A 20,000-nucleotide genomic window follows, 5' to 3' on the forward strand; every position below is an offset into this window, starting at 1 on the left:
ATCGGACGAGATCGGGCGTTCTCAGGGTAGTATGGCCGTAAGCGAGAAAAGAAGTGAAAATTGTCCCCTTTATAGCTGACAGGGCACTTCCGGGTCGGGGGCGGAGTAGTGGGGTGATTTTTTTTCATTTATTCACCTCCTCGCGAGTGCACGAAGGAGGGGCCCGCTCCCGTGGTGGTTTGAGCGCTCAGCCTGTCAGGCTCGCATACGGTCCGCTGCGAGCACGCAGCTCCTCGGTACTTGATGTCTGTTGCAAAAATTTGCTTTTCCAGTGGAGGTGCAAAAGCATCCAGCAGGCGGAAATCCCAAGCTGCTTCTTGTCCAAGTGCTATCATGACCGAGCCCCGTGCAGACGGCTCCCTCTGTTGGACATTATTTTATTCCAAAGAGACGTTGATCTGTCAAATCAACTTGAAGGAAACGATTTCAAAACACAGGATAAGTGAAAGTTGAATGACAAATGAAAGCCAAAATTTTAGGCAAGAGCAGTGATTTGTGTTGTGAATTGGAGGTGGGTGCAAAAGCTTACAGCACCTGGTATTCCCAGGCGGTCTCCCATCCAAGTACTAACCAGGCCCGACCCTGCTTAGCTTCCGAGATCGGACGAGATCGGGCGTTCTCAGGGTAGTATGGCCGTAAGTGAGAAAAGAAGTGAAAATCGTCCCCTTTATAGCTGACAGGGCACTTCCGGGTCGGGGGTGGAGTGGTGGGGTGAATTTTTTTCATTTATTCACCTCCTCCCGAGTGCACGAAGGAGGGGCCCGCTCCCGTGGTGGTTTGAGCGCTCAGCCTGTCAGGCTCGCATACGGTCCGCTGCGAGCACGCAGCTCCTCGGTACTTGATGTCTGTTGCAAAAGTGTGCTTTTCCAGCGGAGGTGCAACACATCAAGAAGAGATTTAAAAATGTCAGTTCAACGTTGTGGCTCTCCCAGTTAAGGCTGAGGTGAAAAAGTGGAGAAAAGGAAGCGCGAAATAACGTGAAAGAGTATTCACGTGGGTGCAAAAGCTCACAGCACCTCGTATTCCCAGGCGGTCTCCCATCCAAGTACTAACCAGGCCCGACCCTGCTTAGCTTCCGAGATCGGACGAGATCGGGCGTTCTCAGGATAGTATGGCCGTAAGCGAGAAAAGAAGTGAAAATTGTCCCCTTTATAGCTGACAGGGCACTTCCGGGTCGGGGGCGGAGTAGTGGGGTGATTTTTTTTCATTTATTCACCTCCTCGCGAGTGCACGAAGGAGGGGCCCGCTCCCGTGGTGGTTTGAGCGCTCAGCCTGTCAGGCTCGCATACGGTCCGCTGCGAGCACGCAGCTCCTCGGTACTTGATGTCTGTTGCAAAAATTTGCTTTTCCAGTGGAGGTGCAAAAGCATCCAGCAGGCGGAAATCCCAAGCTGCTTCTTGTCCAAGTGCTATCATGACCGAGCCCCGTGCAGACGGCTCCCTCTGTTGGACATTATTTTATTCCAAAGAGACGTTGATCTGTCAAATCAACTTGAAGGAAACGATTTCAAAACACAGGATAAGTGAAAGTTGAATGACAAATGAAAGCCAAAATTTTAGGCAAGAGCAGTGATTTGTGTTGTGAATTGGAGGTGGGTGCAAAAGCTTACAGCACCTGGTATTCCCAGGCGGTCTCCCATCCAAGTACTAACCAGGCCCAACCCTGCTTAGCTTCCGAGATCGGAGGAGATCGGGCGTTCTCAGGGTAGTATGGCCGTAAGCGAGAAAAGAAGTGAAAATCGTCCCCTTTATAGCTGACAGGGCACTTCCGGGTCGGGGGCGGAGTGGTGGGGTGAATTTTTTTCATTTATTCACCTCCTCCCCAGTGCACGAAGGAGGGGCCCGCTCCCGTGGTGGTTTGAGCGCTCAGCCTGTCAGGCTCGCATACGGTCCGCTGCGAGCACGCAGCTCCTCGGTTCTTGATGTCTGTTGCAAAAGTGTGCTTTTCCAGCGGAGGTGCAACACATCAATAAGAGATTTAAAAATATCAGTTCAACGTTGTGGGTCCCCCAGTTAAGGCTGAGGTGAAAAAAGTGGAGAAAAGGTAGCGCGAAATAACGTGAAAGAGTGTTCACGTGGGTGCAAAAGCTTACAGCACCTGGTATTCCCAGGCGGTCTCCCATCCAAGTACTAACCAGGCCCGACCCTGCTTAGCTTCCGAGATCGGACGAGATCGGGCGTTCTCAGGGTAGTATGGCCGTAAGCGAGAAAAGAAGTGAAAATTGTCCCCTTTATAGCTGACAGGGCACTTCCGGGTCGGGGGCGGAGTAGTGGGGTGAATTTTTTTCATTTTTTCACCTCCTCGCGAGTGCACGAAGGAGGGGCCCGCTCCCGTGGTGGTTTGAGCGCTCAGCCTGTCAGGCTCGCATACGGTCCGCTGCGAGCACGCAGCTCCTCGGTACTTGATGTCTGTTGCAAAATTTTGCTTTTCCAGTGGAGGTGCAAAAGCATGCAGCAGGCGGAAATCCCAAGCTGCTTCTTGTCCAAGTGCTATCATGACCGAGCAGCGTGCAGACGGCTCCCTCTGTTGGACATTATTTTATTCCAAAGAGACGTTGATCTGTCAAATCAACTTGAAGGAAACGATTTCAAAACACAGGATAAGTGAAAGTTGAATGACAAATGAAAGCCAAAATTTTAGGCAAGAGCAGTGATTTGTGTTGTGAATTGGAGGTGGGTGCAAAAGCTTACAGCACCTGGTATTCCCAGGCGGTCTCCCATCCAAGTACTAACCAGGCCCGACCTGCTTAGCTTCCGAGATCGGACGAGATCGGGCGTTCTCAGGGTAGTATGGCCGTAAGCGAGAAAAGAAGTGAAAATTGTCCCCTTTATAGCTGACAGGCACTTCCGGGTCAGGGGTGGAGTGGTGGGGTGAATTTTTTTCATTTATTCACCTCCTCCCGAGTGCACGAAGGAGGGGCCCGCTCCCGTGGTGGTTTGAGCGCTCAGCCTGTCAGGCTCGCATACGGTCCGCTGCGAGCACGCAGCTCCTCGGTACTTGATGTCTGTTGCAAAAGTGTGCTTTTCCAGCGGAAGTGCAACACATCAATAAGAGATTTAAAAATATCAGTTCAACGTTGTGGGTCCCCCAGTTAAGTCTGAGGTGAAAAAAGTGGAGAAAAGGAAGCGCGAAATAACGTCAAAGAGTGTTCACGTGGGTGCAAAAGCTTACAGCACCTGGTATTCCCAGGCGGTCTCCCATCCAAGTACTAACCAGGCCCGACCCTGCTTAGCTTCCGAGATCGGACGAGATCGGGCGTTCTCAGGGTAGTATGGCCGTAAGCGAGAAAAGAAGTTAAAATTGTCCCCTTTATAGCTGACAGGGCACTTCCGGGTCGGGGGCGGAATAGTGGGGTGAATTTTTTTTTTAATTATTCACCTCCTCGCGCGTGCACGAAGGAGGGGCCCGCTCCCGTGGTGGTTTGAGCGCTCAGCCTGTCAGGCTCGCATACGGTCCGCTGCGAGCACGCAGCTCCTCGGTACTTGATGTCTGTTGCAAAAGTGTGCTTTTCCAGCGGAAGTGCAACACATCAATAAGAGATTTAAAAATATCAGTTCAACGTTGTGGGTCCCCCAGTTAAGGCTGAGGTGAAAAAAGTGGAGAAAAGGTAGCGCGAAATAACGTGAAAGAGTGTTCACGTGGGTGCAAAAGCTTACAGCACCTGGTATTCCCAGGCGGTCTCCCATCCAAGTACTAACCAGGCCCGACCCTGCTTAGCTTCCGAGATCGGACGAGATCGGGCGTTCTCAGGGTAGTATGGCCGTAAGCGAGAAAAGAAGTGAAAATTGTCCCTTTTATAGCTGACAGGGCACTTCCGGGTCGGGGGTGGAGTGGTGGGGTGAATTTTTTTCATTTATTCACCTCCTCGCGGGTGCACGAAGGAGGGGCCCGCTCCCGTGGTGGTTTGAGCGCTCAGCCTGTCAGGCTCGCATACGGTCCGCTGCGAGCACGCAGCTCCTCGGTACTTGATGTCTGTTGCAAAAGTGTGCTTTTCCAGCGGAGGTGCAACACATCAATAAGAGATTTAAAAATATCAGTTCAACGTTGTGGGTCCCCCAGTTAAGGCTGAGGTGAAAAAAGTGGAGAAAAGGTAGCGCGAAATAACGTGAAAGAGTGTTCACGTGGGTGCAAAAGCTTACAGCACTTGGTATTCCCAGGCGGTCTCCCATCCAAGTACTAACCAGGCCCGACCCTGCTGAGCTTCCGAGATCGGACGAGATCGGGCGTTCTCAGGGTAGTATGGCCGTAAGCGAGAAAAGAAGTGAAAATTGTCCCCTTTATAGCTGACAGGGCACTTCCGGGTCGGGGGCGCAGTAGTGGGGTGAATTTTTTTCATTTATTCACCTCCTCGCGAGTGCATGAAGGAGGGGCCCGCTCCCGTGGTGGTTTGAGCGCTCAGCCTGTCAGGCTCGCATACGGCCAGCTGCGAGCACGCAGCTCCTCGGTACTTGATGTCTGTTGCAAAAGTGTGCTTTTCCAGCGGAGGTGCAACACATCAATAATAGATTTAAAAATGTCAGTTCAACGTTGTGGCTCTCCCAGTTAAGGCTGAGGTGAAAAAGTGGAGAAAAGGAAGCGCGAAATAACGTGAAAGAGTATTCACGTGGGTGCAAAAGCTTACAGCACCTGGTATTCCCAGGCGGTCTCCCATCCAAGTACTAACCAGGCCCTACCCTGCTTAGCTTCCGAGATCAGACGAGATCGGGCGTTCTCAGGGTAGTATGGCCGTAAGCGAGATAAGAAGTGAAAATTGTCCCTTTTATAGCTGACAGGGCACTTCCGGGTCGGGGGTGGAGTGGTGGGGTGAATTTTTTTCATTTATTCACCTCCTCCCGAATGCACGAAGGAGGGGCCCGCTCCCGTGGTGGTTTGAGCGCTCAGCCTGTCAGGCTCGCATACGGTCCGCTGCGAGCACGCAGCTCCTCGGTACTTGATGTCTGTTGCAAAAGTGTGCTTTTCCAGCGGAGGTGCAACACATCAATAAGAGATTTAAAAATATCAGTTCAACGTTGAGGGTCCCCCAGTTAAGGCTGAGGTGAAAAAATTGGAGAAAAGGTAGCGCGAAATAACGTGAAAGAGTGTTCACGTGGGTGCAAAAGCTTACAGCACCTGGTATTCCCAGGCGGTCTCCCATCCAAGTACTAACCAGGCCCGACCCTGCTTAGCTTCCGAGATCGGACGAGATCGGGAGTTCTCAGGGTAGTATGGTCGTAAGCGAGAAAAGAAGTGAAAATCGTCCCCTTTATAGCTGACAGGGCACTTCCGGGTCGGGGGCGGAGTGGTGGGGTGAATTTTTTTCATTTATTCACCTCCTCCCGAGTGCACGAAGGAGGGGCCCGCTCCCGTGGTGGTTTGAGCGCTCAGCCTGTCAGGCTCGCATACGGTCTGCTGCGAGCACGCAGCTCCTCGGTACTTGATGTCTGTTGCAAAATTTTGCTTTTCCAGTGGAGGTGCAACACATCAATAAGAGATTTAAAAATATCAGTTCAACGTTGTGGGTCCCCCAGTTAAGGCTGAGGTGAAAAAAGTGGAGAAAAGGTAGCGCGAAATAACGTGAAAGAGTGTTCACGTGGGTGCAAAAGCTTACAGCACCTGGTATTCCCAGGCGGTCTCCCATCCAAGTACTAACCAGGCCCGACCCTGCTTAGCTTCCGAGATCGGACGAGATCGGGCGTTCTCAGGGTAGTATGGCCGTAAGCGAGGGAAAACGTGAAAATTGTCCCCTTTATAGCAGACAGGGCACTTCCGGGTCGGGGGCGGAGTAGTGGGGTGAATTTTTTTCATTTATTCACCTCCTCGCGGGTGCACGAAGGAGGGGCCCGCTCCCGTGGTGGTTTGAGCGCTCAGCCTGTCAGGCTCGCATACGGTCCGCTGCGAGCACGCAGCTCCTCGGTACTTGATGTCTGTTGCAAAAGTGTGCTTTTCCAGCGGAGGTGTAACACATCAATAAGAGATTTAAAAATGTCAGTTCAACGTTGTGGCTCTCCCTGTTAAGGCTGAGGTGAAAAAGTGGAGAAAAGGAAGCGCGAAATAACGTGAAAGAGTGTTCACGTGGGTGCAAAAGCTTACAGCACCTGGTATTCCCAGGCGGTCTCCCATCCAAGTACTAACCAGGCCCGACCCTGCTTAGCTTCCGAGATCGGACGAGATTGGGCGTTCTCAGGGTAGTATGGCCGTAAGCGAGAAAAGAAGTGAAAATTGTCCCTTTTATAGCTGACAGGGCACTTCCGGGTCGGGGGTGGAGTGGTGGGGTGAATTTTTTTCATTTATTCACCTCCTCCCGAGTGCACGAAGGAGGGGCCCGCTCCCGTGGTGGTTTGAGCGCTCAGCCTGTCAGGCTCGCATACGGTCCGCTGCGAGCACGCAGCTCCTCGGTACTTGATGTCTGTTGCAAAATTTTGCTTTTCCAGTGGAGGTGCAAAAGCATCCAGCAGGCGGAAATCCCAAGCTGCTTCTTGTCCAAGTGCTATCATGACCGAACAGCGTGCAGACGGCTCCCTCTGTTGGACATTATTTTATTCCAAAGAGACGTTGATCTGTCAAATCAACTTGAAGGAAACGATTTCAAAACACAGGATAAGTGAAAGTTGAATGACAAATAAAAGCCAAAATTTTAGGCAAGAGCAGTGATTTGTGTTGTGAATTGGAGGTGGGTGCAAAAGCTTACAGCACCTGGTATTCCCAGGCGGTCTCCCATCCAAGTACTAACCAGGCCCGACCCTGCTTAGCTTCCGAGATCGGACGAGATCGGGCGTTCTCAGGGTAGTATGGCCGTAAGCGAGAAAAGAAGTGAAAATCGTCCCCTTTATAGCTGACAGGGCACTTCCGGGTCGGGGGCGGAGTGGTGGGGTGAATTTTTTTCATTTATTCACCTCCTCGCGAGTGCACGAAGGAGGGGCCCGCTCCCGTGGTGGTTTGAGCGCTCAGCCTGTCAGGCTCGCATACGGCCCGCTGCGAGCACGCAGCTCCTCGGTACTTGATGTCTGTTGCAAAAGTGTGCTTTTCCAGCGGAGGTGCAACACATCAATAAGAGATTTAAAAATGTCAGTTCAACGTTGTGGCTCTCCCAGTTAAGGCTGAGGTGAAAAAGTGGAGAAAAGGAAGCGCGAAATAACGTCAAAGAGTGTTCACGTGGGTGCAAAAGCTTACAGCACCTGGTATTCCCAGGCGGTCTCCCATCCAAGTACTAACCAGGCCCGACCCTGCTTAGCTTCCGAGATCGGACGAGATCGGGCGTTCTCAGGGTAGTATGGCCGTAAGCGAGGGAAAACGTGAAAATTGTCCCCTTTATAGCAGACAGGGCACTTCCGGGTCGGGGGCGGAGTAGTGGGGTGAATTATTTTCATTTATTCACCTCCTCGCGGGTGCACGAAGGAGGGGCCCGCTCCCGTGGTGGTTTGAGCGCTCAGCCTGTCAGGCTCGCATACGGTCCGCTGCGAGCACGCAGCTCCTCGGTACTTGATGTCTGTTGCAAAAGTGTGCTTTTCCAGCGGAGGTGCAACACATCAATAAGAGATTTAAAAATGTCAGTTCAACGTTGTGGCTCTCCCAGTTAAGGCTGAGGTGAAAAAGTGGAGAAAAGGAAGCGCGAAATAATGTGAAAGAGTATTCACGTCGGTGCAAAAGCTTACAGCACCTGGTATTCCCAGGCGGTCTCCCATCCAAGTACTAACCAGGCCCGACCCTGCTTAGCTTCCGAGATCGGACGAGATCGGGCGTTCTCAGGGTAGTATGGTCGTAAGCGAGGGAAAACGTGAAATTTGTCCCCTTTATAGCTGACAGGGCACTTCCGGGTCGGGGGCGGAGTAGTGGGGTGATTTTTTTTCATTTATTCACCTCCTCGCGAGTGCACGAAGGAGGGGCCCGCTCCCGTGGTGGTTTGAGCGCTCAGCCTGTCAGGCTTGCATACGGCCCGCTGCGAGCACGCAGCTCCTCGGTACTTGATGTCTGTTGCAAAAGAGTGCTTTTCCAGCGGAGGTGCAACACATCAATAAGAGATTTAAAAATATCAGTTCAACGTTGTGGGTCCCCCAGTTAAGGCTGAGGTGAAAAAAGTGGAGAAAAGGTAGCGCGAAATAACGTGAAAGAGTGTTCACGTGGGTGCAAAAGCTTACAGCACCTGGTATTCCCAGGCGGTCTCCCATCCAAGTACTAACCAGGCCCGACCCTGCTTAGCTTCCGAGATCGGGCGTTCTCAGGGTAGTATGGCCGTAAGCGAGAAAAGAAGTTAAAATTGTGCCCTTTATAGCTGACAGGGCACTTCCGGGTCGGGGGCGGAATAGTGGGGTGAATTTTTTTTTTAATTATTCACCTCCTTGCGGGTGCACGAAGGAGGGGCCCGCTCCAGTGGTGGTTTGAGCGCTCAGCCTGTCAGGCTCGCATACGGCACGCTGCGAGCACGCAGCTCCTCGGTACTTGATGTCTGTTGCAAAAGTGTGCTTTTCCAGCGGAGGTGCAACACATCAATAAGAGATTTAAAAATATCAGTTCAACGTTGTGGGTCCCCCAGTTAAGGCTGAGGTGAAAAAAGTGGAGAAAAGGTAGCGCGAAATAACGTGAAAGAGTGTTCACGTGGGTGCAAAAGCTTACAGCACCTGGTATTCCCAGGCGGTCTCCCATCCAAGTACTAACCAGGCCCGACCCTGCTTAGCTTCCGAGATCGGACGAGATCGGGCGTTCTCAGAGTAGTATGGCCGTAAGCGAGGGAAAACGTGAAATTTCTCCCCTTTATAGCAGACAGGGCACTACCGGGTCGGGGGCGGAGTAGTGGGGTGAATTTTTTTCATTTATTCACCTCCTCGCGGGTGCACGAAGGAGGGGCCCGCTCCCGTGGTGGTTTGAGCGCTCAGCCTGTCAGGCTCGCATACGGTCCGCTGCGAGCACGCAGCTCCTCGGTACTTGATGTCTGTTGCAAAATTTTGCTTTTCCAGTGGAGGTGCAAAAGCATCCAGCAGGCGGAAATCCCAAGCTGCTTCTTGTCCAAGTGCTATCATGACCGAGCAGCGTGCAGACGGCTCCCTCTGTTGGACATTATTTTATTCCAAAGAGACGTTGATCTGTCAAATCAACTTGAAGGAAACGATTTCAAAACACAGGATAAGTGAAAGTTGAATGACAAATGAAAGCCAAAATTTTAGGCAAGAGCAGTGATTTGTGTTGTGAATTGGAGGTGGGTGCAAAAGCTTACAGCACCTGGTATTCCCAGGCGGTCTCCCATCCAAGTACTAACCAGGCCCGACCCTGCTTAGCTTCCGAGATCGGACGAGATCAGGCGTTCTCAGGGTAGTATGGCCGTAAGCGAGAAAAGAAGTTAAAATTGTCCCCTTTATAGCTGACAGGGCACTTCCGGGTCGGAATAGTGGGGTGAATTTTTTTTTTAATTATTCACCTCCTTGCGGGTGCACGAAGGAGGGGCCCGCTCCCGTGGTGGTTTGAGCGCTCAGCCTGTCAGGCTCGCATACGGTCCGCTGCGAGCACGCAGCTCCTCGGTACTTGATGTCTTTTGCAAAAGTGTGGTTTTCCAGCGGAGGTGCAACACATCAATAAGAGATTTAAAAATGTCAGTTCAACGTTGTGGCTCTCCCAGTTAAGGCTGAGGTGAAAAAGTGGAGAAAAGGAAGCGCAAAATAAGGTGAAAGAGTGTCCACGTGGGTGCAAAAGCTTACAGCACCTGGTATTCCCAGGCGGTCTCCCATCCAAGTACTAACCAGGCCCGACCCTGCTTAGCTTCCGAGATCGGACGAGATCGGGCGTTCTCAGGGTAGTATGGCCGTAAGCGAGAAAAAATGTGAAAATTGTCCCCTTTATAGCTGACAGGCACTTCCGGGTCGGGGGTTGAGGGGTGGGGTGAATTTTTTTCATTTATTCACCTCCTCCCGAGTGCACGAAGGAGGGGCCCGCTCCCGTGGTGGTTTGAGCGCTCAGCCTGTCAGGCTCGCTTACGGTCCGCTGCGAGCACGCAGCTCCTCGGTACTTGATGTCTGTTGCAAAAGTGTGCTTTTCCAGCGGAGGTGCAACACATCAATAAGAGATTTAAAAATATCAGTTCAACGTTGTGCGTCCCCCAGTTAAGGCTGAGGTAAAAAAAGTGGAGAAAAGGTAGCGCGAAATAACGTGAAAGAGTGTTCACGTGGGTGCAAAAGCTTACAGCACCTGGTATTCCCAGGCGGTCTCCCATCCAAGTACTAACCAGGCCCGACCCTGCTTAGCTTCCGAGATCGGACGAGATCGGGCGTTCTCAGGGTAGTATGGCCGTAAGCGAGGGAAAACGTGAAAATTGTCCCCTTTATAGCAGAAAGGGCACTACCAGGTCGGGGGCGGAGTAGTGGGGTGAATTTTTTTCATTTATTCACCTCCTCGCGGGTGCACGAAGGAGGGGCCCGCTCCCGTGGTGGTTTGAGCGCTCAGCCTGTCAGGCTCGCATACGGTCCGCTGCGAGCACGCAGCTCCTCGGTACTTGATGTCTGTTGCAAAAGTGTGCTTTTCCAGCGGAAGGGCAACACATCAATAAGAGATTTAAAAATATCAGTTCAACGTTGTGGGTCCCCCAGTTAAGGCTGAGGTGAAAAAAGTGGAGAAAAGGTAGCGCGAAATAACGTGAAAGAGTGTTCACGTGGGTGCAAAAGCTTACAGCACCTGGTATTCCCAGGCGGTCTCCCATCCAAGTACTAACCAGGCCCGACCCTGCTTAGCTTCCGAGATCGGACGAGATCGGGCGTTCTCAGGGTAGTATGGCCGTAAGCGAGAAGAGAAGTGAAAATTGTCCCTTTTATAGCTGACAGGGCACTTCCGGGTCGGGGGTGGAGTGATGGGGTGAATTTTTTTTCATTTATTCACCTCCTCGCGAGTGCACGAAGGAGGGGCCCGCTCCCGTGGTGGTTTGAGCGCTCAGCCTGTCAGGCTCGCATACGGTCCGCTGCGAGCACGCAGCTCCTCGGTACTTGATGTCTGTTGCAAAAGTGTGCTTTTCCAGCGGAGGTGCAACACATCAATAAGAGATTTAAAAATGTCAGTTCAACGTTGTGGCTCTCCCAGTTAAGGCTGAGGTGAAAAAGTGGAGAAAAGGAAGCGCGAAATAACGTCAAAGAGTGTTCACGTGGGTGCAAAAGCTTACAGCACCTGGTATTCCCAGGCGGTCTCCCATCCAAGTACTAACCAGGCCCGACCCTGCTTAGCTTCCGAGATCGGACGAGATCGGGCGTTCTCAGGGTAGTATGGCCGTAAGCGAGAAAAGAAGTGAAAATTGTCCCCTTTATAGCTGACAGGGCACTTCCGGGTCGGGGGCGGAGTAGTGGGGTGATTTTTTTTCATTTATTCACCTCCTCGCGAGTGCACGAAGGAGGGGCCCGCTGAAGTGGTGGTTTGAGCGCTCAGCCTGTCAGGCTCGCATACGGCACGCTGCGAGCACGCAGCTCCTCGGTACTTGATGTCTGTTGCAAAAGTGTGCTTTTCCAGCGGAGGTGCAACACATCAATAAGAGATTTAAAAATATCAGTTCAACGTTGTGGGTCCCCCAGTTAAGGCTGAGGTGAAAAAAGTGGAGAAAAGGTAGCGCGAAATAACGTGAAAGAGTGTTCACGTGGGTGCAAAAGCTTACAGCACCTGGTATTCCCAGGCGGTCTCCCATCCAAGTACTAACCAGGCCCGACCCTGCTTAGCTTCCGAGATCGGACGAGATCGGGAGTTCTCAGGGTAGTATGGTCGTAAGCGAGAAAAGAAGTGAAAATCGTCCCCTTTATAGCTGACAGGGCACTTCCGGGTCGGGGGCGGAGTGGTGGGGTGAATTTTTTTCATTTATTCACCTCCTCCCGAGTGCACGAAGGAGGGGCCCGCTCCCGTGGTGGTTTGAGCGCTCAGCCTGTCAGGCTCGCATACGGTCTGCTGCGAGCACGCAGCTCCTCGGTACTTGATGTCTGTTGCAAAATTTTGCTTTTCCAGTGGAGGTGCAACACATCAATAAGAGATTTAAAAATATCAGTTCAACGTTGTGGGTCCCCCAGTTAAGGCTGAGGTGAAAAAAGTGGAGAAAAGGTAGCGCGAAATAACGTGAAAGAGTGTTCACGTGGGTGCAAAAGCTTACAGCACCTGGTATTCCCAGGCGGTCTCCCATCCAAGTACTAACCAGGCCCGACCCTGCTTAGCTTCCGAGATCGGACGAGATCGGGCGTTCTCAGGGTAGTATGGCCGTAAGCGAGGGAAAACGTGAAAATTGTCCCCTTTATAGCAGACAGGGCACTTCCGGGTCGGGGGCGGAGTAGTGGGGTGAATTTTTTTCATTTATTCACCTCCTCGCGGGTGCACGAAGGAGGGGCCCGCTCCCGTGGTGGTTTGAGCGCTCAGCCTGTCAGGCTCGCATACGGTCCGCTGCGAGCACGCAGCTCCTCGGTACTTGATGTCTGTTGCAAAAGTGTGCTTTTCCAGCGGAGGTGCAACACATCAATAAGAGATTTAAAAATATCAGTTCAACGTTGTGGCTCTCCCAGTTAAGGCTGAGGTGAAAAAGTGGAGAAAAGGAAGCGCGAAATAACGTGAAAGAGTGTTCACGTGGGTGCAAAAGCTTACAGCACCTGGTATTCCCAGGCGGTCTCCCATCCAAGTACTAACCAGGCCCGACCCTGCTTAGCTTCCGAGATCGGACGAGATTGGGCGTTCTCAGGGTAGTATGGCCGTAAGCGAGAAAAGAAGTGAAAATTGTCCCTTTTATAGCTGACAGGGCACTTCCGGGTCGGGGGTGGAGTGGTGGGGTGAATTTTTTTCATTTATTCACCTCCTCCCGAGTGCACGAAGGAGGGGCCCGCTCCCGTGGTGGTTTGAGCGCTCAGCCTGTCAGGCTCGCATACGGTCCGCTGCGAGCACGCAGCTCCTCGGTACTTGATGTCTGTTGCAAAAGTGTGCTTTTCCAGCGGAGGTGCAACACATCAATAAGAGATTTAAAAATATCAGTTCAACGTTGAGGGTCCCCCAGTTAAGGCTGAGGTGAAAAAAGTGGAGAAAAGGTAGCGCGAAATAACGTGAAAGAGTGTTCACGAGGGTGCAAAAGCTTACAGCACCTGGTATTCCCAGGCGGTCTCCCATCCAAGTACTAACCAGGCCCGACCCTGCTTAGCTTCCGAGATCGGACGAGATCGGGCGTTCTCGGGGTAGTATGGCCGTAATCGAGAAAAGAAGTGAAAATTGTCCCTTTTATAGCTGACAGGGCACTTCCGGGTCGGGGGTGGAGTGGTGGGGTGAATTTTTTTCATTTATTCACCTCCTCCCGAGTGCACGAAGGAGGGGCCCGCTCCCGTGGTGGTTTGAGCGCTCAGCCTGTCAGGCTCGCATACGGTCCGCTGCGAGCACGCAGCTCCTCGGTACTTGATGTCTGTTGCAAAAGTGTGCTTTTCCAGCGGAGGTGCAACACATCAATAAGAGATTTAAAAATGTCAGTTCAACGTTGTGGCTCTCCCAGTTAAGGCTGAGGTGAAAAAGTGGAGAAAAGGAAGCGCGAAATAACGTCAAAGAGTGTTCACGTGGGTGCAAAAGCTTACAGCACCTGGTATTCCCAGGCGGTCTCCCATCCAAGTACTAACCAGGCCCGACCCTGCTTAGCTTCCGAGATCGGACGAGATCGGGCGTTCTCAGGGTAGTATGGCCGTAAGCGAGGGAAAACGTGAAAATTGTCCCCTTTATAGCAGACAGGGCACTTCCGGGTCGGGGGCGGAGTAGTGGGGTGAATTATTTTCATTTATTCACCTCCTCGCGGGTGCACGAAGGAGGGGCCCGCTCCCGTGGTGGTTTGAGCGCTCAGCCTGTCAGGCTCGCATACGGTCCGCTGCGAGCACGCAGCTCCTCGGTACTTGATGTCTGTTGCAAAAGTGTGCTTTTCCAGCGGAGGTGCAACACATCAATAAGAGATTTAAAAATGTCAGTTCAACGTTGTGGCTCTCCCAGTTAAGGCTGAGGTGAAAAAGTGGAGAAAAGGAAGCGCGAAATAACGTGAAAGAGTATTCACGTGGGTGCAAAAGCTTACAGCACCTGGTATTCCCAGGCGGTCTCCCATCCAAGTACTAACCAGGCCCGACCCTGCTTAGCTTCCGAGATCGGACGAGATCGGGCGTTCTCAGGGTAGTATGGCCGTAAGCGAGGGAAAACGTGAAATTTGTCCCCTTTATAGCAGACAGAGCACTTCCGGGTCGGGGGCGGAGTAGTGGGGTGAATTTTTTTCATTTATTCACCTCCTCGCGGGTGCACGAAGGAGGGGCCCGCTCCCGTGGTGGTTTGAGCGCTCAGCCTGTCAGGCTCGCATACGGTCCGCTGCGAGCACGCAGCTCCTCGGTACTTGATGTCTTTTGCAAAAGTGTGGTTTTCCAGCGGAGGTGCAACACATCAATAAGAGATTTAAAAATGTCAGTTCAACGTTGTGGCTCTCCCAGTTAAGGCTGAGGTGAAAAAGTGGAGAAAAGGAAGCGCAAAATAAGGTGAAAGAGTGTTCACTTGGGTGCAAAAGCTTACAGCACCTGGTATTCCCAGGCGGTCTCCCATCCAAGTACTAAGCAGGCCCGACCCTGCTTAGCTTCCGAGATCGGACGAGATCGGGCGTTTTCAGGGTAGTATGGCCGTAAGCGAGAAAAGAAGTGAAAATTGTCCCCTTTATAGCTGACAGGGCACTTCCGGGTCGGGGGTGGAGTGGTGGGGTGAATTTTTTTCATTTATTCACCTCCTCCCGAGTGCACGAAGGAGGGGCCCGCTCCCGTGGTGGTTTGAGCGCTCAGCCTGTCAGGCTCGCATACGGTCCGCTGCGAGCACGCAGCTCCTCGGTACTTGATGTCTTTTGCAAAAGTGTGGTTTTCCAGCGGAGGTGCAACACATCAATAAGAGATTTAAAAATGTCAGTTCAACGTTGTGGCTCTCCCAGTTAAGGCTGAGGTGAAAAAGTGGAGAAAAGGAAGCGCAAAATAAGGTGAAAGAGTGTTCACTTGGGTGCAAAAGCTTACAACACCTGGTATTCCCAGGCGGTCTCCCATCCAAGTACTAACCAGGCCCGACCCTGCTTAGCTTCCGAGATCGGGCGTTCTCAGGGTAGTATGGCCGTAAGCGAGAAAAAAAGTTAAAATTGTCCCCTTTATAGCTTACAGGGCACTTCCGGGTCGGGGGCGGAATAGTGGGGTGAATTTTTTTTTTAAATATTCACCTCCTCGTGGGTTTACGAAGGAGGGGCCCGCTCCCGTGGTGGTTTGAGCGCTCAGCCTGTCAGGCTCGCATACGGTCCGCTGCGATCACGCAGCTCCTCGGTACTTGATGTCTGTTGCAAAATTTTGCTTTTCCAGTGGAGGTGCAACACATCAATAAGAGATTTAAAAATATCAGTTCAACGTTGAGGGTCCCCCAGTTAAGGCTGAGGTGAAAAAAGTGGAGAAAAGGTAGCGCGAAATAACGTGAAAGAGTGTTCACGTGGGTGCAAAAGCTTACAGCACCTGGTATTCCCAGGCGGTCTCCCATCCAAGTACTAACTAGGCCCGACCCTGCTTAGCTTCCGAGATCGGGCGTTCTCAGGGTAGAATGGCCGTAAGCGAGAAAAGAAGTGAAAATTGTCCCCTTTATAGCTGACAGGGCACTTCCAGGTCGGGGGCGGAGTAGTGGGGTGAATTTTTTTCATTTATTCACCTCCTCCCGAGTGCACGAAGGAGGGGCCCGCTCCCGTGGTGGTTTGAGCGCTCAGCCTGTCAGGCTCGCATACGGCCAGCTGCGAGCACGCAGCTCCTCGGTACTTGATGTCTGTTGCAAAAGTGTGCTTTTCCAGCGGAGGTGCAACACATCAATAAGAGATTTAAAAATATCAGTTCAACGTTGTGGGTCCCCCAGTTAAGGCTAAGTTGAAAAAAGTGGAGAAAAGGTAGCGCGAAATAACGTGAAAGAGTGTTCACGTGGGTGCAAAAGCTTACAGCACCTGGTATTCCCAGGCGGTCTCCCATCCAAGTACTAACCAGGCCCGACCCTGCTTAGCTTCCGAGATCGGACGAGATCGGGCGTTCTCAGGGTAGTATGGCCGTAAGCGAGAAAAGAAGTGAAAATTGTCCCCTTTATAGCTGACAGGGCACTTCCGGGTCGGGGGCGGAGTAGTGGGGTGATTTTTTTTCATTTATTCACCTCCTCGCGAGTGCACGAAGGAGGGGCCCGCTCCCGTGGTGGTTTGAGCGCTCAGCCTGTCAGGCTCGCATACGGTCCGCTGCGAGCACGCAGCTCCTCGGTACTTGATGTCTGTTGCAAAAGTGTGCTTTTCCAGCGGAGGTGCAACACATCAATAAGAGATTTAAAAATGTCAGTTCAACGTTGTGGCTCTCCCAGTTAAGGCTGAGGTGAAAAAGTGGAGAAAAGGAAGCGCGAAATAATGTGAAAGAGTATTCACGTGGGTGCAAAAGCTTACAGCACCTGGTATTCCCAGGCGGTCTCCCATCCAAGTACTAACCAGGCCCGACCCTGCTTAGCTTCCGAGATCGGGCGTTCTCAGGGTAGTATGGCCGTAAGCGAGAAAAGAAGTTAAAATTGTGCCCTTTATAGCTGACAGGGCACTTCCGGGTCGGGGGCGGAATAGTGGGGTGAATTTTTTTTTTAATTATTCACCTCCTTGCGGGTGCACGAAGGAGGGGCCCGCTCCAGTGGTGGTTTGAGCGCTCAGCCTGTCAGGCTCGCATACGGTCCGCTGCGAGCACGCAGCTCCTCGGTACTTGATGTCTGTTGCAAAATTTTGCTTTTCCAGTGGAGGTGCAACACATCAATAAGAGATTTAAAAATATCAGTTCAACGTTGTGGGTGCCCCAGTTAAGGCTGAGGTGAAAAAAGTGGAGAAAAGGAAGCGCGAAATAACGTCAAAGAGTGTTCACGTGGGTGCAAAAGCTTACAGCACCTGGTATTCCCAGGCGGTCTCGCATCCAAGTACTAACCAGGCCGACCCTGCTTAGCTTCCGAGATCGGACGAGATCGGGCGTTCTCAGGTTGGTATGGCCGTAAGCGAGGGAAAACGTGAAAATTGTCCCCTTTATAGCAGACAGGGCACTTCCGGGTCGGGGGCGGAGTAGTGGGGTGAATTTTTTTCATTTATTCACCTCCTCGCGGGTGCACGAAGGAGGGGCCCGCTCCCGTGGTGGTTTGAGCGCTCAGCCTGTCAGGCTTGCATACGGTCCGCTGCGAGCACGCAGCTCCTCGGTACTTGATGTCTGTTGCAAAAGAGTGCTTTTCCAGCGGAGGTGCAACACATCAATAAGAGATTTAAAAATATCAGTTCAACGTTGTGGGTCCCCCAGTTAAGGCTGAGGTGAAAAAAGTGGAGAAAAGGTAGCGCGAAATAACGTGAAAGAGTGTTCACGTGGGTGCAAAAGCTTACAGCACCTGGTATTCCCAGGCGGTCTCCCATCCAAGTACTAACCAGGCCCGACCCTGCTTAGCTTCCGAGATCGGGCGTTCTCAGGGTAGCATGGCCGTAAGCGAGAAAAGAAGTTAAAATTGTGCCCTTTATAGCTGACAGGGCACTTCCGGGTCGGGGGCGGAATAGTGGGGTGAATTTTTTTTTTAATTATTCACCTCCTTGCGGGTGCACGAAGGAGGGGCCCGCTCCAGTGGTGGTTTGAGCGCTCAGCCTGTCAGGCTCGCATACGGTCCGCTGCGAGCACGCAGCTCCTCGGTACTTGATGTCTGTTGCAAAAGTGTGCTTTTCCAGCGGAGGTGCAACACATCAATAAGAGATTTAAAAATGTCAGTTCAACGTTGTGGCTCTCCCAGTTAAGGCTGAGGTGAAAAAGTGGAGAAAAGGAAGCGCGAAATAATGTGAAAGAGTATTCACGTGGGTGCAAAAGCTTACAGCACCTGGTATTCCCAGGCGATCTCCCATTCAAGTACTAACCAGGCCCGACCCTGCTTAGCTTCCGAGATCGGACGAGATCGGGCGTTCTCAGGGTAGTATGGTCGTAAGCGAGGGAAAACGTGAAATTTGTCCCCTTTATAGCTGACAGGGCACTTCCGGGTCGGGGGCGGAGTAGTGGGGTGATTTTTTTTCATTTATTCACCTCCTCGCGAGTGCACGAAGGAGGGGCCCGCTCCCGTGGTGGTTTGAGCGCTCAGCCTGTCAGGCTTGCATACGGCCCGCTGCGAGCACGCAGCTCCTCGGTACTTGATGTCTGTTGCAAAAGAGTGCTTTTCCAGCGGAGGTGCAACACATCAATAAGAGATTTAAAAATATCAGTTCAACGTTGTGGGTCCCCCAGTTAAGGCTGAGGTGAAAAAAGTGGAGAAAAGGTAGCGCGAAATAACGTGAAAGAGTGTTCACGTGGGTGCAAAAGCTTACAGCACCTGGTATTCCCAGGCGGTCTCCCATCCAAGTACTAACCAGGCCCGACCCTGCTTAGCTTCCGAGATCGGACGAGATCGGGCGTTCTCAGGGTAGTATGGCCGTAAGCGAGAAAAGAAGTGAAAATTGTCCCCTTTATAGCTGACAGGGCACTTCCGGGTCGGGGGCGGAGTAGTGGGGTGAATTTTTTTCTTTTATTCACCTCCTCCCGAGTGCACGAAGGAGGGGCCCGCTCCCGTGGTGGTTTGAGCGCTCAGCCTGTCAGGCTCGCATACGGTCCGCTGCGAGCACGCAGCTCCTCGGTACTTGATGTCTGTTGCAAAAGTGTGCTTTTCCAGCGGAGGTGCAACACATCAATAAGAGATTTAAAAATGTCAGTTCAACGTTGTGGCTCTCCCAGTTAAGGCTGAGGTGAAAAAGTGGAGAAAAGGAAGCGCGAAATAATGTGAAAGAGTATTCACGTGGGTGCAAAAGCTTACAGCACCTGGTATTCCCAGGCGGTCTCCCATCCAAGTACTAACCAGGCCCGACCCTGCTTAGCTTCCGAGATCGGACGAGATCGGGCGTTCTCAGGGTAGTATGGTCGTAAGCGAGGGAAAACGTGAAATTTGTCCCCTTTATAGCTGACAGGGCACTTCCGGGTCGGGGGCGGAGTAGTGGGGTGATTTTTTTTCATTTATTCACCTCCTCGCGAGTGCACGAAGGAGGGGCCCGCTCCCGTGGTGGTTTGAGCGCTCAGCCTGTCAGGCTTGCATACGGCCCGCTGCGAGCACGCAGCTCCTCGGTACTTGATGTCTGTTGCAAAAGAGTGCTTTTCCAGCGGAGGTGCAACACATCAATAAGAGATTTAAAAATATCAGTTCAACGTTGTGGGTCCCCCAGTTAAGGCTGAGGTGAAAAAAGTGGAGAAAAGGTAGCGCGAAATAACGTGAAAGAGTGTTCACGTGGGTGCAAAAGCTTACAGCACCTGGTATTCCCAGGCGGTCTCCCATCCAAGTACTAACCAGGCCCGACCCTGCTTAGCTTCCGAGATCGGGCGTTCTCAGGGTAGTATGGCCGTAAGCGAGAAAAGAAGTTAAAATTGTGCCCTTTATAGCTGACAGGGCACTTCCGGGTCGGGGGCGGAATAGTGGGGTGAATTTTTTTTTTAATTATTCACCTCCTTGCGGGTGCACGAAGGAGGGGCCCGCTCCAGTGGTGGTTTGAGCGCTCAGCCTGTCAGGCTCGCATACGGTCCGCTGCGAGCACGCAGCTCCTCGGTACTTGATGTCTGTTGCAAAATTTTGCTTTTCCAGTGGAGGTGCAACACATCAATAAGAGATTTAAAAATATCAGTTCAACGTTGTGGGTGCCCCAGTTAAGGCTGAGGTGAAAAAAGTGGAGAAAAGGAAGCGCGAAATAACGTCAAAGAGTGTTCACGTGGGTGCAAAAGCTTACAGCACCTGGTATTCCCAGGCGGTCTCGCATCCAAGTACTAACCAGGCCGACCCTGCTTAGCTTCCGAGATCGGACGAGATCGGGCGTTCTCAGGTTGGTATGGCCGTAAGCGAGGGAAAACGTGAAAATTGTCCCCTTTATAGCAGACAGGGCACTTCCGGGTCGGGGGCGGAGTAGTGGGGTGAATTTTTTTCATTTATTCACCTCCTCGCGGGTGCACGAAGGAGGGGCCCGCTCCCGTGGT

General features: G+C 52.1%; 33 non-coding genes and 8 pseudogenes across 33 annotated transcripts in view; all 41 read right to left on the minus strand.

The window, feature by feature from the left end:
* LOC147188536 (5S ribosomal RNA) overlaps positions 1-43 on the minus strand; it is a 119-nt gene extending 76 nt beyond the window's left edge. Inside the window, exon 1 of the ribosomal RNA XR_015098461.1 lies at positions 1-43. This exon is cut by the window's left edge and continues 76 nt beyond it. This is a non-coding gene — a ribosomal RNA (5S ribosomal RNA).
* Positions 44-522: 479 nt separating this feature from the next.
* On the minus strand, positions 523-641 carry LOC147188537 (5S ribosomal RNA). Its single transcript, XR_015097991.1, has one exon. It is a non-coding gene; the product is annotated as a 5S ribosomal RNA (ribosomal RNA).
* A 363-nt stretch (positions 642-1,004) lies between these two features.
* Positions 1,005-1,123, minus strand: LOC147188538 (5S ribosomal RNA). The gene has a single exon (XR_015098429.1). It is a non-coding gene; the product is annotated as a 5S ribosomal RNA (ribosomal RNA).
* A 479-nt stretch (positions 1,124-1,602) lies between these two features.
* On the minus strand, positions 1,603-1,721 carry LOC147188539 (5S ribosomal RNA). Its single transcript, XR_015097872.1, has one exon. It is a non-coding gene; the product is annotated as a 5S ribosomal RNA (ribosomal RNA).
* A 364-nt stretch (positions 1,722-2,085) lies between these two features.
* LOC147188540 (5S ribosomal RNA) lies at positions 2,086-2,204 on the minus strand. The gene has a single exon (XR_015098625.1). It is a non-coding gene; the product is annotated as a 5S ribosomal RNA (ribosomal RNA).
* A 479-nt stretch (positions 2,205-2,683) lies between these two features.
* LOC147188541 (5S ribosomal RNA) lies at positions 2,684-2,801 on the minus strand. Its single transcript, XR_015098416.1, has one exon. It is a non-coding gene; the product is annotated as a 5S ribosomal RNA (ribosomal RNA).
* A 363-nt stretch (positions 2,802-3,164) lies between these two features.
* On the minus strand, positions 3,165-3,283 carry LOC147188542 (5S ribosomal RNA). The gene has a single exon (XR_015098626.1). It is a non-coding gene; the product is annotated as a 5S ribosomal RNA (ribosomal RNA).
* A 366-nt stretch (positions 3,284-3,649) lies between these two features.
* Positions 3,650-3,768, minus strand: LOC147188543 (5S ribosomal RNA). The gene has a single exon (XR_015098628.1). It is a non-coding gene; the product is annotated as a 5S ribosomal RNA (ribosomal RNA).
* Positions 3,769-4,132: 364 nt separating this feature from the next.
* On the minus strand, positions 4,133-4,251 carry LOC147188544 (5S ribosomal RNA). Its single transcript, XR_015098446.1, has one exon. It is a non-coding gene; the product is annotated as a 5S ribosomal RNA (ribosomal RNA).
* Positions 4,252-4,614: 363 nt separating this feature from the next.
* Positions 4,615-4,733, minus strand: LOC147188545 (5S ribosomal RNA). Its single transcript, XR_015097831.1, has one exon. It is a non-coding gene; the product is annotated as a 5S ribosomal RNA (ribosomal RNA).
* Positions 4,734-5,097: 364 nt separating this feature from the next.
* On the minus strand, positions 5,098-5,216 carry LOC147188546 (5S ribosomal RNA). Its single transcript, XR_015098175.1, has one exon. It is a non-coding gene; the product is annotated as a 5S ribosomal RNA (ribosomal RNA).
* Positions 5,217-5,580: 364 nt separating this feature from the next.
* Positions 5,581-5,699, minus strand: LOC147188547 (5S ribosomal RNA). Its single transcript, XR_015098629.1, has one exon. It is a non-coding gene; the product is annotated as a 5S ribosomal RNA (ribosomal RNA).
* Positions 5,700-6,062: 363 nt separating this feature from the next.
* On the minus strand, positions 6,063-6,181 carry LOC147188548 (5S ribosomal RNA). The gene has a single exon (XR_015098235.1). It is a non-coding gene; the product is annotated as a 5S ribosomal RNA (ribosomal RNA).
* Positions 6,182-6,660: 479 nt separating this feature from the next.
* On the minus strand, positions 6,661-6,779 carry LOC147188549 (5S ribosomal RNA). Its single transcript, XR_015098630.1, has one exon. It is a non-coding gene; the product is annotated as a 5S ribosomal RNA (ribosomal RNA).
* A 363-nt stretch (positions 6,780-7,142) lies between these two features.
* Positions 7,143-7,261, minus strand: LOC147188550 (5S ribosomal RNA). Its single transcript, XR_015098631.1, has one exon. It is a non-coding gene; the product is annotated as a 5S ribosomal RNA (ribosomal RNA).
* A 363-nt stretch (positions 7,262-7,624) lies between these two features.
* On the minus strand, positions 7,625-7,743 carry LOC147188551 (5S ribosomal RNA). Its single transcript, XR_015098093.1, has one exon. It is a non-coding gene; the product is annotated as a 5S ribosomal RNA (ribosomal RNA).
* Positions 7,744-8,107: 364 nt separating this feature from the next.
* Positions 8,108-8,216, minus strand: LOC147188552 (5S ribosomal RNA; annotated as a pseudogene).
* Positions 8,217-8,582: 366 nt separating this feature from the next.
* On the minus strand, positions 8,583-8,701 carry LOC147188553 (5S ribosomal RNA). Its single transcript, XR_015097887.1, has one exon. It is a non-coding gene; the product is annotated as a 5S ribosomal RNA (ribosomal RNA).
* A 479-nt stretch (positions 8,702-9,180) lies between these two features.
* On the minus strand, positions 9,181-9,299 carry LOC147188554 (5S ribosomal RNA). Its single transcript, XR_015097958.1, has one exon. It is a non-coding gene; the product is annotated as a 5S ribosomal RNA (ribosomal RNA).
* A 359-nt stretch (positions 9,300-9,658) lies between these two features.
* LOC147188555 (5S ribosomal RNA) lies at positions 9,659-9,777 on the minus strand. The gene has a single exon (XR_015098632.1). It is a non-coding gene; the product is annotated as a 5S ribosomal RNA (ribosomal RNA).
* A 363-nt stretch (positions 9,778-10,140) lies between these two features.
* LOC147188556 (5S ribosomal RNA) lies at positions 10,141-10,259 on the minus strand. The gene has a single exon (XR_015098633.1). It is a non-coding gene; the product is annotated as a 5S ribosomal RNA (ribosomal RNA).
* Positions 10,260-10,623: 364 nt separating this feature from the next.
* Positions 10,624-10,742, minus strand: LOC147188557 (5S ribosomal RNA). Its single transcript, XR_015098634.1, has one exon. It is a non-coding gene; the product is annotated as a 5S ribosomal RNA (ribosomal RNA).
* A 364-nt stretch (positions 10,743-11,106) lies between these two features.
* LOC147188558 (5S ribosomal RNA) lies at positions 11,107-11,225 on the minus strand. Its single transcript, XR_015098635.1, has one exon. It is a non-coding gene; the product is annotated as a 5S ribosomal RNA (ribosomal RNA).
* A 364-nt stretch (positions 11,226-11,589) lies between these two features.
* LOC147188559 (5S ribosomal RNA) lies at positions 11,590-11,708 on the minus strand. Its single transcript, XR_015098177.1, has one exon. It is a non-coding gene; the product is annotated as a 5S ribosomal RNA (ribosomal RNA).
* Positions 11,709-12,072: 364 nt separating this feature from the next.
* On the minus strand, positions 12,073-12,191 carry LOC147188560 (5S ribosomal RNA). The gene has a single exon (XR_015098636.1). It is a non-coding gene; the product is annotated as a 5S ribosomal RNA (ribosomal RNA).
* Positions 12,192-12,554: 363 nt separating this feature from the next.
* On the minus strand, positions 12,555-12,673 carry LOC147188561 (5S ribosomal RNA). The gene has a single exon (XR_015098236.1). It is a non-coding gene; the product is annotated as a 5S ribosomal RNA (ribosomal RNA).
* Positions 12,674-13,037: 364 nt separating this feature from the next.
* LOC147188562 (5S ribosomal RNA) lies at positions 13,038-13,156 on the minus strand. Its single transcript, XR_015098294.1, has one exon. It is a non-coding gene; the product is annotated as a 5S ribosomal RNA (ribosomal RNA).
* Positions 13,157-13,519: 363 nt separating this feature from the next.
* Positions 13,520-13,638, minus strand: LOC147188563 (5S ribosomal RNA). The gene has a single exon (XR_015098637.1). It is a non-coding gene; the product is annotated as a 5S ribosomal RNA (ribosomal RNA).
* A 363-nt stretch (positions 13,639-14,001) lies between these two features.
* On the minus strand, positions 14,002-14,120 carry LOC147188564 (5S ribosomal RNA). The gene has a single exon (XR_015098639.1). It is a non-coding gene; the product is annotated as a 5S ribosomal RNA (ribosomal RNA).
* Positions 14,121-14,483: 363 nt separating this feature from the next.
* Positions 14,484-14,602, minus strand: LOC147188565 (5S ribosomal RNA). Its single transcript, XR_015097883.1, has one exon. It is a non-coding gene; the product is annotated as a 5S ribosomal RNA (ribosomal RNA).
* A 363-nt stretch (positions 14,603-14,965) lies between these two features.
* On the minus strand, positions 14,966-15,074 carry LOC147188566 (5S ribosomal RNA; annotated as a pseudogene).
* A 366-nt stretch (positions 15,075-15,440) lies between these two features.
* LOC147188567 (5S ribosomal RNA) lies at positions 15,441-15,549 on the minus strand (annotated as a pseudogene).
* A 364-nt stretch (positions 15,550-15,913) lies between these two features.
* Positions 15,914-16,032, minus strand: LOC147188568 (5S ribosomal RNA). Its single transcript, XR_015098640.1, has one exon. It is a non-coding gene; the product is annotated as a 5S ribosomal RNA (ribosomal RNA).
* Positions 16,033-16,395: 363 nt separating this feature from the next.
* Positions 16,396-16,504, minus strand: LOC147188569 (5S ribosomal RNA; annotated as a pseudogene).
* Positions 16,505-16,870: 366 nt separating this feature from the next.
* LOC147188570 (5S ribosomal RNA) lies at positions 16,871-16,988 on the minus strand (annotated as a pseudogene).
* Positions 16,989-17,352: 364 nt separating this feature from the next.
* On the minus strand, positions 17,353-17,461 carry LOC147188571 (5S ribosomal RNA; annotated as a pseudogene).
* A 365-nt stretch (positions 17,462-17,826) lies between these two features.
* On the minus strand, positions 17,827-17,945 carry LOC147188572 (5S ribosomal RNA). The gene has a single exon (XR_015098417.1). It is a non-coding gene; the product is annotated as a 5S ribosomal RNA (ribosomal RNA).
* Positions 17,946-18,309: 364 nt separating this feature from the next.
* On the minus strand, positions 18,310-18,428 carry LOC147188573 (5S ribosomal RNA). Its single transcript, XR_015098641.1, has one exon. It is a non-coding gene; the product is annotated as a 5S ribosomal RNA (ribosomal RNA).
* Positions 18,429-18,791: 363 nt separating this feature from the next.
* LOC147188574 (5S ribosomal RNA) lies at positions 18,792-18,910 on the minus strand. The gene has a single exon (XR_015098094.1). It is a non-coding gene; the product is annotated as a 5S ribosomal RNA (ribosomal RNA).
* A 364-nt stretch (positions 18,911-19,274) lies between these two features.
* On the minus strand, positions 19,275-19,383 carry LOC147188575 (5S ribosomal RNA; annotated as a pseudogene).
* A 366-nt stretch (positions 19,384-19,749) lies between these two features.
* On the minus strand, positions 19,750-19,867 carry LOC147188576 (5S ribosomal RNA; annotated as a pseudogene).
* Between the last annotated feature and the right edge of the window lie 133 nt (positions 19,868-20,000).

Source organism: Hippocampus guttulatus, chromosome 20, assembly GCF_054856545.1.
Source record: "Hippocampus guttulatus isolate MCC_2025c chromosome 20, RoL_Hgut_1.0, whole genome shotgun sequence".
NCBI lineage: Eukaryota > Metazoa > Chordata > Actinopteri > Syngnathiformes > Syngnathidae > Hippocampus > Hippocampus guttulatus.